Genomic DNA, 13,062 nt, shown 5'->3' with positions numbered 1-13,062 from the left:
CTGTTGTAATGTAGGAAATGCGGCAGTCAGTTAGCGCACAGCAAGCTCCCACAGACAGCAATGTGATAATGACCAGATAATCTATCATTTTTTTATGCTGATTGAGGGATAAACATTGGCTCGGACGCTGGGGATAATTCCCCTGCTCTTTCCCACATTACAACAGTGACTACTTCATTGTAGTACTTCATTGGCTGTAAAGCACTTTAGGATATCTGGTGGCACTATATAAATGCAAGTCTTTCTTTCCTGAAATAATGCCATGGGATCTTTTACACCCACCTGAGAGAGCAAACAGGGCCTCAATTTAACATCTCATCCGAAAGACGGCACCTCCGACAGTGCCGCACTCCCTCAGCACTGCACTGGAGTGTCAGCCTGGATTTTTGTGCTCATGTCTCTGGAGTGGGACTATGAACCCACAACTTTCTGACTCAGAGGCGAGAGTGCTGCCCACTGAGCCACTGGCTGACACTAAAGAGCAAGCAGTTCTGACAAATGGTCATCGACCTGAAACGTTAACTCTGTTTCTCTCTCCACAGATGCTGCCTGACCTGCTGAGTATTTCCAGCATTTTCTGTTTTTATTAAAGAAACGAGGGAGTGATTGCTGACAGGAAGAATGTTGGGTCGTCCTGCGCATGCGCACCTCCCTGGCGGCTGAGGCGAAACACCGACTCGCCCCCACCTGAGCCGCTCACGCATACCAGATGTTGTGGCTCCGCATGCTCGCCCGATGTTCCAACCGTGGGGTTTTGTGTGCTGAGCATGCGTGTTGCAGACCGCTCGGGATGGGCGATTGTAGAGCAGGAGGGAGAGCGCGGGGCCATGAGCACATGCGCGGGACTCAGAGTCAACAGAGCACTTTCTGCAGAGCCGGGGCCTTGTGGGTATTACAGCCGCCATTACTGCTGATCCTTTCAACCAACCTGTGCAGCAGCTGGGGCCTGAAAATCAGCTTCACTGCCCCTAGGTTCGGAAAGGGTAAAATTAAACAACAGTTTGCCTCTGATCCTTTTCTGATCTCAATTTACAGGGTTATAGAAGTGGAGCAGTTACAGGCGGGAAGCTCAGACCAAACATCACGTCAAGATCTGACAGAGTCGCTGGATTCATCAGGACCCGAATATCATCGGCCTTTGCACATGGAAAGAGATAGCAGGGATCACAACACAGACAAACCGCACACGTGTTCAGTGTGTGGACGCGGATTCAGCCGATCGCCTGACCTGGTGAGACACGTGCACCGTCACACCAGGGAGAAACCGGGTAAAGGTGGGGACGGCGGGAAGGGCTTCAGTTCCCCGTCTGCATTGGAAGTTCAGCGGCGCAGTCGCACCAGGGACAGTCTGTTCACCTGCTCCGTGTGTGGAAAGGGATTTGTTTGTTCATCCCACCTGCAAACACACCAGGGAGTTCACACTGAGGAGAGACCATTTCAATGTTCTGACTGTGGGAAGAGCTTTAAAAGCGCTCGGTATCTGAAGGGACACCAGCTTGTTCACACTGATGAGAGACCATTTCAATGTTCTGACTGTGGGACGAGCTTTAAAAGCCCCAGGGACCTGAAGGGACACCAGCTTGTTCACACTGATGAGAGACCATTTCAGTGTCCTTACTGTGGGAAGCGCTTTAAAAGCCCCGGGGAACTAAAGCAACACCAACTTATTCACACTGACGGGAGACCCTTTAAATGTTCTGACTGTGCGAAAAGCTTTAAAAGCCCCCAGGAGCTGAAGGGACACTGGCTCCTACACACTGGGGAGAGGCCGTTCACCTGCTCCGTGTGTGGTAAGGGATTCACTAATTCATCCCACCTGCTGATACATCAGCGAGTTCACACTGGGGAGACGCCGTTCACCTGCTGCCTGTGTGGGAAGGGATTCACTGATTCATCCCAACTGCTGGTACATCAGCGAGTTCACAGTGACGAGAGACCCTTTAAATGTTCTGACTGTGGGATGAGCTTTAAAAGCTCCGGGGGTTTGAAGAGACACCAACACCTACACACTGGGGAGAGGCCATTCACCTGCTCCGTGTGTGGGAAGGGATTCATTCAGTCATTCCACCTGATGGTACATCAGCGAGTTCACACTGGGGAGAGACCATTCACCTGCTCCGTGTGTGGGAAGGGATTCGCTCGGCCCGCCAGCCTGCTGGTACACCAGCGAGTTCACACTGACGAGAGACCCTTTCAATGTTCTGACTGTGGGAAGAGTTTTAAAAGCTCCGGGGAGCTCAAGAAACACCAAAACCTACACACTGGGGAGAGGCCGTTCACCTGCTCTGTGTGTGGGAAGGGATTCACTGTGTCATCCAACCTGCTGGCAGCACGGTGGCATAGTGGTTAGCACTGGTGCCTCACAGCGCCAGGGACCCGGGTTCGAATCCGGCCTCGGGTGACTGTCTGTGTGGAGTTTGCACATTCTCCCCGTGTTTGCGTGGGTTTTCTCCGGGTGCTCCGGTTTCCTCCCACAGTCCAAAGATGTGCAGGTTAGGATGATTGGCTATGATAAATTGACCCTTAGTGTTAGGGGGATTAAATACGTGGGGATAGGGTGGTATATGTGTTGGTGTAGGGGGTTATGGGGATCGGGTGGGATATGTGTCGGTGCAGGCTTGATGGGCCGAAATGGCCTCTATCTGCACTGTGGGGTTTCTGTGATTTCTGTGATCAGTGCGTTCACACTGGGGAGAGACCGTTCACCTGCTCTGTGTGTGGGAAGGGATTCACTCATTTACCCAACCTGCTGACACATCAGCGAGTTCACACTGACGAGAGGCCCTTTAAATGTTCTGACTGTGAGAAGAGCTTTAAAAGCTCCGGGGAGCTGAAGGGACACCAGTGAGTTCACACTAACGAGAGACCCTTTAAATGTTCTGAGTGTGGGAATAGTTTTAAAAGCTCCGGGGAGCTCAAGCAACACCAACACCTACACACTGGGGAGAGGCCGTTCAGCTGCTCTGTGTGTGGGAAGGGATTCGCTGATTCATCCAACCTGCTGGCACATCGGCGAGTTCACACTGGTGAGAGACCGTTCACCTGCTCCGTGTGTGGGAAGGGATTCACTCAGTCATCCAACCTGCTGACACATCAGCGAGTTCACATTGACGAGAGGCCCTTTAAATGTTCAGACTGTGGGAAGAGCTTTAAAAGCTCCAGGGAGTTGAAGAGACACCAGCGACTTCACACTGATCATAGAATCTAACAGCACAGAAGGAGGTGATTTGGCCCATCGTGTCTTTGAAAGAGCTGTCCAATTTAGTCCCACACCCCAGCTTTATCCCCAGAACTCTGCAAACTAGTCCTCTTCAAGGACTCGTCCAATTACTGTTTGAAAGTTCCTGTGGAACCTGATTCCAGCATCCTTTCAGATGGTGCGTTCCAGATCTTAACAACCCTCTGCATGAAAACAATTCTCCTCATTTCCCCTCTAGTTCTTTTAGCAACTATTTTAAATCTGTGACCTTTGGTTACCGACCCACTTGCCAAAGTGAACAGTTTCTCCCTACTTGCTTGATCAAATCCCCTCATCATTTTGAACACCTCTGTTAGGTCTCCTCTTAACCTTCTCTGCTCTAAGGGGAACAATCCCAGCTTCTCCAATCTCTCCACATAACTGAAGTCCCTCATCCCTGGTACCATCCTGGTCGACCTCCTCTGCACCCTCTCCAAGGCCTTGACATCCTTCCTAAAGTGTGGTGCCCAGAACTGTACACAAGACTCCAGCTGAGGCCAAAACCCTGCAGCTGTACAAAACCCTGGTTAGACCACACCTGGAGCACTGTGAGCTGTTCTGGGCATCACACCTTAGGAAGGATATATTGGCCTTGGAGGGAGTGCAGCGTAGGTTTACCAGAATGATACCCGGACTTCAAGGGTTAAGTTACGAGGAGGGATTACACAAATTAGGGTTGTATTCCCTGGAATTTAGAAGGTTAAGGGGTGATCTGATCGAAGTTTTCAGGATATTAAGGGGAACAGATAGGGTAGATAGAGAGAAACTATTTCCGCTGGTTGGGGATTCTAGGACTGGGGGCAGAGTCTAAAAATTAGAGCCAGACCTTTCAGGAGTGAAATTAGGAAACACTTCTACACACAAAGGGTGGTAGAGGTTTGGAACTCTCTTCCGCAAATAGCAATTGATGCTCGGTCAATTGTTAATTTTAAATCTGAGATTGATAGGTTTTTGTTAACCAAAGGTATTAAGGGATATGGGCCAAAGGCAGGTGTATGGAGTTAGGTCGCAGATCAGCCATGATCTCATTGAATGGCGGAACAGGCTCGAGGGGCTGAATGGCCTCCTCCTGTCCTATGTTCCTAACTAGTGATTTGTAACGGTTTAGTGTAACTTCCTTGTTTTTGTATTCAATGGCCCTATTTACAAAGCCAAGTATCCCATACGCTTCCTGAGCCGCCTCACCAACTTGCCGTGGCACTTTCAAAGACTTGTGAATATGGACCCCCAGGTCCCTCTGCTCTTCCACCCCCTCAAACTAGTCCCATTTAGATTATACGGCCTCTCCCTGTTGTTTCTCCCAAAGTGCATCACTTCACACTTATCCTCATTTAATGTCATCTGCCTTGTGTCTGCTCATTTCACAGTCTGTCTCTGTCCTTCTGAAGTCTGCTACTACTACACTCACAAAACTTGGCAACATAGTAAATAGTATCATCCGTAAACTTTGAAATTGTTCACCTATACCCAAGTCCAGGTTATTTATATCTAACAAGAAAAGCAATGGTCCTAATCCCGACCCCTGGGGGAACCCACTGCATACATCCCTCCAGTCAGAAAAACATCCCTCAGCACTGCTCACTGCCTCCTCTCCCTTAGCCAATTATATACGCAAATTACCATCAGCCCTTTAATTCCCTCTGCTTCTATTTTCAGAGTAAGTCTCTTATGTGGTATTTTATCAAATGCCTTTTGAAAGTCCATATATACAACATCTGCTGCACTACCTTCATCAACCCTCTGTTACTTCATCAGAGAACTCAATCAGGTTAATCAGATATGATTTACCTTTAACAAATCCATCCTGGCTGCCCCTTATTAATCCGTGCTTCTCCAAGTGAGAATTAATTTTGTCCTTGACAATGGTCTCTAGTCGTTCACCCACCACTGTAGGGGTCGCAAAATCCCCTCAGCCCCCGAAGATCGGGAAATATTAATCCACATCGTGGATGAAGACTTGTGTGATTTAAATTGTCTCTGGGTTGGACAATGTTTTAAAACATACCCAGAACCGCAAAAGGCTGTGTTAAAAAGCTCGTAAGCTAGGCAGCACTTGGACACTGGAATCAAAGAACTTTGTGAAAATCGCACACTTTAAGATTGTACATTTTATTAAAAGATGTACTCTTGAGTTTTGGACTGTTTAAATTGCCCAGGGCATAAAAATGGCTGAACAGACCTCATGGAAACAGAATTTTAAAAGGCAGCAGAAAAGGACAGACAGGCTGTTAGCATATGAAAAGCTCAGCGCTGCCCTGTAGTAAGTTTGAATGGAGCCCGAGCTGTCAGTCACCCTGTGGTATTGGGCAGGTCCGGTAACCTACAAGCTGCTTGTTTACACTGGGGAGTAGCCCATTTGAATCAGCCAATCATCGGACGGCAAGCACAATGGGTTGTTAACACACATCCATTCACTGAAATTGACTCTACTACGTGGTGTCTCCATGTATGAATGGAGGAAGTTAAAAGCCCTTCTCTTGTGTATTCGGACTTTTCGGCGCGAAATTGCGCACGGACCTTTTCTGCGCGAAAACAGCAGGGACTCCCAGGGTATAAAGATTAAGCCCAGGAAGCCCTCTGCCCCCTTTTTTGTCTCTTTTACTCTTTGGACTGCAGGTGAGCAAGGCTTCTGACCCACTAGCAAGACAATCTAGTGAGAAGTAAAGGGGTGGTAATTTAAGGGAAATGTTGCTAAGATTGTAAGGTTAACATTGTAGCCATTTAGCCCTCATTTTTGCCGTCTGCCTTCCCCTGTTAAGCAATTTTACCGTGATTACTTTGATCGTGTGGTGTAGTTTCTTTAGTTTTAATAAAATTTGACTTTCTTGCATCCAGACCCTTTGTCCGTTTTTAATATATCATTAATTATAAGTTCCTCCAGTCAACTGGAGGGGGGGGGGGTTTTAGCGATTCGAAACCGCTGATTGAAATTGGTCACAGTGCAGTGGCAAAGGCTGCCTGACCAGGTAAATTACCATAAACCAGGTAAAGGATGCCCACCTACAAATTGGCGACCGCAGCAGGACTGGAGGTAGTTTTTGATATGATAATTGGTCTGGATCTGGAGAAAGCATCAGCTCTTGATTTTCTTGCTTTCAGTCTGTGGGTAGCCCTGCAGAAGTTAGCGGCAGCATGTAAGCTGACCTATTATAGTATAGGTGGCTGGGTTAAGAAGGGTGAGATGAGGGTGCGGGTGGAGGTTACAGAGGCCAAGAACCGGGAGTCAGAGTTTGAAAAATGCCAGGTGGAGGTAGAACGCCTCATAAGAGAGGTGAATGAGGCCAGAGATAGTGGGATGAGGGTGTGGGAAGAAAATGCCGGCCTCACACTAGTGGTCACAAAATGCCAGGCAGAGATAGAGCGCCTTGTGCAGGAAGTCACAGAGGCTAGGGACAGTGAGATGAGGCTACAGGAGGAAAACGCACATCTCACCCAAGAAGCTAGCGAGGGCAAAAGCCACACGAGGCACAAGATAGAGTTCCTAAAGTGCCAAATTACAGAAGCAAAGAGTAACGAGATGAGACTGCGGGAAGAGAATGCCCGCCTCACCTCAGAAGTAACAGAGCAGGAGGAAAAGGTCAGGGAGGTAAAGGCAGCTTATAAGCTGGCCTGCGACCAAAGATTTAGTGGAGCAGATCATACCCCATGTAACAGAAAGATAGAGAGTTTGGGTATGGAGTTATTAAGGACTAAAGGGATGGTATGTCTCATAAGTCCGAAGGGAAGTCCGTCGGACAGTACCAGCAGCCCAAATCAAACCGCCCCACAGGCAGCACCCAGAACAGAGCTGGCTAGGGAATTAGAGATCCCAAGACCGCAGCCCACAGCTCCGAGTTTTGAGGAGCTCTGGCAGCAAGAAGGGGTGGACAATGGGGTGGTAGGAGAATGCCAGCAAGTCCCACTAGGCAGGCGGGGACCAGGACCAGTGTACCCCCTCCGACAACGGAGGTACGGTCCGCCCGTGAACCTATCTGGTATCCTATGATACCCAACAGCTCAGAGGCCTGGTGAAACATATTCCCCTGCTCTCCGAAAAGGGAGACCCCTCAGTGCACTTCCAAGAGATAGAACAGGCAGCCTGTGTTAACGGCTGTGATGACGAAGAGAAAGCCAAAATGTTGCTTTTCTCTGTAGATAGTAAGCTCTATCAGACCCTTTCAGATGAGGCTAAGAGAGGGCAGAAGGATTTTGAGGACCTAAAGGAGGAAACACTGGAAGCCATGGGTGCGAACGATGGAAGTCCGTTCGATCGCATAGGGAAAACTCTGCAGAAGGAAGGGGAGACCCCACAGGCATTTGCAGACAGGCTGTGGCCAGTCTACAACAGCGCGTGTACAGGGGGACAAGATAAGGCACACCTGAACCAGCGGCAGCGGACCCAATGGCTTCGTTGCCTGGTGTCCAATTGCCTGCCCCAGATAAAAGCAAAGGCTGATACTTGGTTTGACCACCGAGACCCCCTAGCAACCGAAGAGACTGTAATCCGGCAGCTCACGGTACCATATAGGAACGGTAGGAATAGTGGGACCCCCCAGCAAAAGGGTAAGGTCCACGAGGTTAAACCTGGGGCTCAAAACAAGAAAGAGTGGCGCCAGGAGGGGAGCCGTCCCTCCCAGAACAAGGTCACTTGTTACAGGTGCGGGGAGGATGGCCATTGGCGCAGGGATTGTGAAAAGCCTGGGAGAGATGATAAAGCCAGGACCCCCGAGGCCCAACTCAGAAGGCAGAGACAGAAACTTCTCCCGATACAGTCGAGTCGATCATGGAGTCGATAAAATCTTTCCTCAGGGCCAATCAGGGAAATGTAGCAGCCATCAGTGGTGCTGCAGCCCCTTCGCCCACCTCTGCCTCCCCACAATGACTGGAGCCCGCGCAGCCTGTCCGTCTGTGTAATCTCCGGTACGATGAATGGAAGAGACCGCTCGTACAGATGGAGGTACAGAAGGTTACAGGGACTTATCTATTGGATACGGGGGCATCATGCACCATGATCCATACGGATAATCCCACCACCTCACCTCTGTCTAACGGGGTTCCATACATACTTTCGGGATTCACCGGTCAGGAGCAGGCGGGGGTAATTTATGGGCAGGCAGCAGACAGCATGGGGAAGCAGCATCGGAATAAGCGGCTGCTGCTCGAGCCTAGCAAGAGCCACCAGTGGGAGATAGGAGACCTAGTGATGGTAAGAAACTATGCCCAGGTGGGAAGTTTAGAGCCACTCTACATGGGACCCTATAGTATAGTTGATAGGGCAGCCCCATGGTCTATGCAGTAAAACTACCCCGGTGCACAAAGTGGTTCCACGCCAACCAATGTAAATTGTATAAATCTGACCATACAAGTTCAAGTTCACAGGCTGTAAAGACAGGCGCTGTGGCTTGTTTCAAGGGAAAAGTTGTCCGGCCCACCAATTGGGACACTTCCCCGCCCCAGTGGGACCTAAGTTTTGGCCAAAGTTTAAATTTGGACCAGTTATTTAGTTCAGAAACAGAGAAACCGCAGCCTGAGAGTAGAAATCTGCAGGCGGCTGCGAGTTCATTCACAGAAAATCGCTTGGGGGGCTCCAGGGAGGAGCCGCCTTTTGAAGAGACTGCCTGCTCATGCGTAGTCGCTGGTCTGGAGACAGGAATTCCCCAGCCTTTTGAACGGCCTGTTCGCGCAGGTGCAGTTCCCCAGCCCGTGACCACAGCGGCTCCCCTTCAGTTTTCTCGCGCAGGCGCAGTCGCCTGGTTAAAGTGACGAGCTTCCCAGCCCGCTTCTGGAGTGGTTCCCCCTATGGTGTGGGACTCTGGGAGGAACGGATAGCAATTCCTCTTGCAGGGGACATGTGGAAGGAGCTGGTACCAGGTTTTGGACCTGGAGAGGAAGATTTTCAGCCACCAGCAGCGGGTGGTGAGGGGATACCTGCCCCCAGTACAGGAGTGGGTAGGGAAAAGGAGACAAACCCGGATTACTGGCAGGCTGCCAGGTATATTAAACAGCGCGGGCTGTTTGCATCAGGGGGAGAAGGTTCCCAGTCAGCTAGGGCTGTGACCCAGGCTCAGGGTCCGTCAGCCAAAGTTCCCCCCACAGAGACGCCCCTCAGAAGGTCTCAGCGGGTCCACAAGCCCAAGATAAGATGGTCACCAGAGTACCCGCCACAAAGAGCAATCTCCCGAGCCCGGGAGGAAACAGACCACAGAGGTCGCCAACTAGCAGCCATAAGCTGCCAGGGACTCGAAGCAGGAGGCAGTCAAGCTTTGCTGCAGGCAGCAGTAATCTGCGACAGTGACACCAGAGATTAACATGGCCGTCCGGAGATGGGCGGCATTTGTATTATAGCTTTGTGTTAAGTTACCAATGTATATAGCTTGCTTTTAAGGTGTTTAAATTTTAAGTTTAGAATGTAACTAATAGTTTTGAGTTTAAGTTCAAGGTTTAAGTTTATAAGTGTGCCAAATGCTTGTATTTTGGTCCGAAGTCAAGGGACCCGACCATGTCTCCACCTAAGACAGCAGGTCAGTGAGAGACCTGGCTGCATGTCCTTTTAAGTTCTTTTGCAGGAGAGTGGACAAAGGAGCAGCCCTGTTCGCCCAGCCCGAGCTGAGCATCGAATGAAGATATGGTTATACAGAATGTTGGGGATCACCTCGCCACTGGACGAATCTAGGAGGAGACCCCGCAGCGACCTTCGGGAGAAACCGGACAGGGTCTGGAGGAACCTGCCTATTCATCCTCCGTGGAAGAGATGGCCCCAGCTGGGTGGGGCACGGCCCCAACCCAGCACTATCCTGACCGAAATTCACTTGCGGGAAACCTAGCTATTGAGGAGTCATGGTGGGGAAGCGCGGGCGCCTTGTCAGATAGGGACGTGTTCCCTGGAAGTGGGTGGTGGTGGCCCGGGAAAGATTGTAAAGGGGAGGGGGAGACCCAAGAGTCGCGTGGGTGCGTTCGGGGAAGGGAGGAACTCACCCGGGGCCCACGGGCAAAGTTAGAGTGTAAGTGTGGCTGGGAAGGATGAGTGGGTGGCCGGATATGGGATCCTAATTTGAGTGTGGGGACAGTGAGAGCCGCCACCCATCATTTTCTGCAGCCAGTCGAGGGAAGACGGGAGGGGGTGGGACTGGGAGTCACAATCCTATACTCCCCGGTCTCAGTCTGTGAAACATGAGGGGTACCCCGCCTCCACAAAGGGACAAGGGAACGGCTCGGGGCTGGCGGATCAGACTGTTCTGTAAAATCCATTCTGTATGTTTTAAAAGTTTAAAACCATTAAAGGGGGCGGGGTGGAAGGAACATTTACTGCCCGGGTGGGAGGAGCAATACCCACTCGAATTTCGCGACCCATCATTGGCACGTGATGGTCGGGGCTTATTTCAGCATTTTGTTTCAAATGTTTAATGAAGATTTTTGTATTTTGTTTTGCAGTTCCAAGTGGTGCAGAGGTGTAGGACCCTCTCCGTGCTTGGGATCATTTTGATTACATTGTAATATGTTATAATGTAACAAGTGGTGCAGAGGTATGAGACCCCTTATTGTAACATTTTGTAATTGATGTATCTGTAGATGCCTACCGTACCATGGTTTTTCTTGGATTTGAGGGGAATAGACGGGTCGGGGAATCAGTGATAGGTAGCTATAGGTAAATACAGGGGATGATTGTTTGTGGGGGGTCAGAAAATTTTGCTCACTTCTTCAAGAGGATACTACAAGCAAGTTGGAAGTATCCAAGGGGGAATGTAGGGGTCGCAAAATCCCCTCAGCCCCCGAAGATTGGGAAATATTAATCCACATCGTGGCCGAAGACTTGTGTGATTTAAATTGTCTCTGGGTTGGACAATGTTTTAAAACATACCCAGAACCGCAAAAGGCTGCGTTAAAAAGCTCGTAAGCTAGGCAGCACTTGGACACTGGAATCAAAGAACTTTGTGAAAATCGCACACTTTAAGATTGTACATTTTATTAAAAGATGTACTCTTGAGTTTTGGACTGTTTAAATTGCCCAGGGCATAAAAATGGCTGAACAGACCTCGTGGAAACAGAATTTTAAAAGGCAGCAGAAAAGGACAGACAGGCTGTTAGCATATGAAAAGCTCAGCGCTGCCCTGTAGTAAGTTTGAATGGAGCCCGAGCTGTCAGTCACCCTGTGGTATTGAGCGGGTCTGGTAACCTACAAGCTGCTTGTTTACACTGGGGAGTAGCCTGTTTGAATCAGCCAATCATCGGACAGCAAGCACAATGCGTTGTTAACACACATCCATTCACTGAAATTGACTCTACTACGTGATGTCTCCATGTATGAATGGAGGAAGTTAAAAGCCCTTCTCTTGTGTATTCGGACTTTTCGGTGCGAAATTGCGCATGGACCTTTTCTGCGCGAAAACAGCAGGGACTCCCAGGGTATAAAGATTAAGCCCAGAAAGTCCTCTGCCCCCTTTTTTGTCTCTTACTCGTTGGACTGCAGGTGAGCAAGGTTTTGACCCACTAGCAAGACAATCTAGTGAGAAGTAAAGGGGTGGTAATTTAAGGGAAATGTTGCTAAGATTGTAAGGTTAACAATGTAGCCATTTATCCCTCATTTTTGCCGTCTGCCTTCCCCTGTTAAGCAATTTTACCGTGATTACTTTGATCATGTGGTGTAGTTTCTTTAGTTTTAATAAAATTTGACTTTCTTGCATCCAGACCATTTGTCCGTTTTTAATATATCATTAATTATAAGTTCCTCCAGTCAGAACTGGATGGCGGGGGGGGTTTAGCGATTCAAAACCGCTGATTGGAATTGGCCACAGTGCAATGGCAAAGGCTGCCTGACCAGGTAAATTACCGTAAACCAGGTAAAGGATGCCCACCTACACCACTGACATTAGACTGATTGGCCTGTAGTTACCAGGTTTATCCCTCTTCCCCTTTTTTAAACAGGGTGTAACATTTGCAATCCTCCAGTCATCTGGCACCACTCCCATATATCTGAGGGAGATTGAAAGATTGTGGTCGGAGCTTCTGCTATCTCCACCCTAGCTTCCCTCTACAATCTAGGATGCATCCACCTGGACTGGGTGACTTGTTAACTCTGAGTGATGACAACCTATTTAGCACCTCCTTTCTATCCATTTTTATCCAATTTCTCTACTCCCCTCTCCTCTACTGCAACATTAACTTCATCCTCTTCTTTTGTGAAGACAGATGCTAAGTACTCATTCAGTACCTCAGCCACGCCCTCTGCCTCCGTATGATGAGCTCCTATTTCGTCCCTAATCGGCCCCACCATTCCTTTAACTATCCTTTTACTTTTCATATGTTTATAAAAGATTTTTGGGTTCCCTTTTACATTACCCACTAATCTTTTCTTGTATTCTTTACCTTGTGCCAGCTGTGGCTCAGTGGGAAGCACACTTGCTCTCTGAGTCAGAAGGTTGTGGGTTCTAGTCCTACTCCAGGGACTTGAGCACATAAAGCTAGGCTGACACTCCAGTGCAGTGCTGAGGGAGTGCTGCACTGTTTCTGATGAGACTTTAAACTGAAGCCCCGTCTGCTCTCAGGTGGATGTAAAAGATCCCATGGCACTCTTTTGAAGAAGAGTAGGGGAGTTATCCCCGGTGTCTTGGCCAATATTTATCCCTCAACCAACATAACAAAAACATTACCTGGTTATTATCACAATGCTGTCTGTGGGAGCTTGCTGAGCACAAATTGGCAGCCGTGTTTCCCACATTACAACAATGACTCCACTTCAAAAGTACTTCATTGGCTGTAAAGAGCTTTGAGATGTCTGGTGGTCGTGAAAGGCGCTATATAAATGCAAGTCTTTCTTTCATATATCCTTTTTCAATTTCCCCCCACTC

The 13,062-nt window shown here is 49.1% G+C and overlaps 1 long non-coding RNA gene across 1 annotated transcript in view; it reads left to right on the top strand.

The window, feature by feature from the left end:
- The window catches only part of LOC147096405 (uncharacterized), a 35,113-nt gene extending 23,212 nt beyond the window's left edge, over window positions 1–11,901 (top strand). The window contains exons 2-3 of the long non-coding RNA XR_015074903.1: window positions 1,036–1,231; window positions 10,649–11,901. This is a non-coding gene — a long non-coding RNA (uncharacterized LOC147096405). The remainder of the gene's footprint in view (window positions 1–1,035; window positions 1,232–10,648) is intronic.
- The last annotated feature ends 1,161 nt before the right edge of the window (window positions 11,902–13,062 follow it).

Source organism: Somniosus microcephalus, unplaced genomic scaffold, assembly GCF_052327205.1.
Source record: "Somniosus microcephalus isolate GS21.2 unplaced genomic scaffold, FLI_Smic_1.0 unresolved_chr1, whole genome shotgun sequence".
Taxonomy (NCBI): Eukaryota; Metazoa; Chordata; class Chondrichthyes; order Squaliformes; family Somniosidae; genus Somniosus; species Somniosus microcephalus.
Note: the sequence above shows the minus strand (reverse complement) of the source record. Positions and strands in the feature narration are given on the sequence as shown.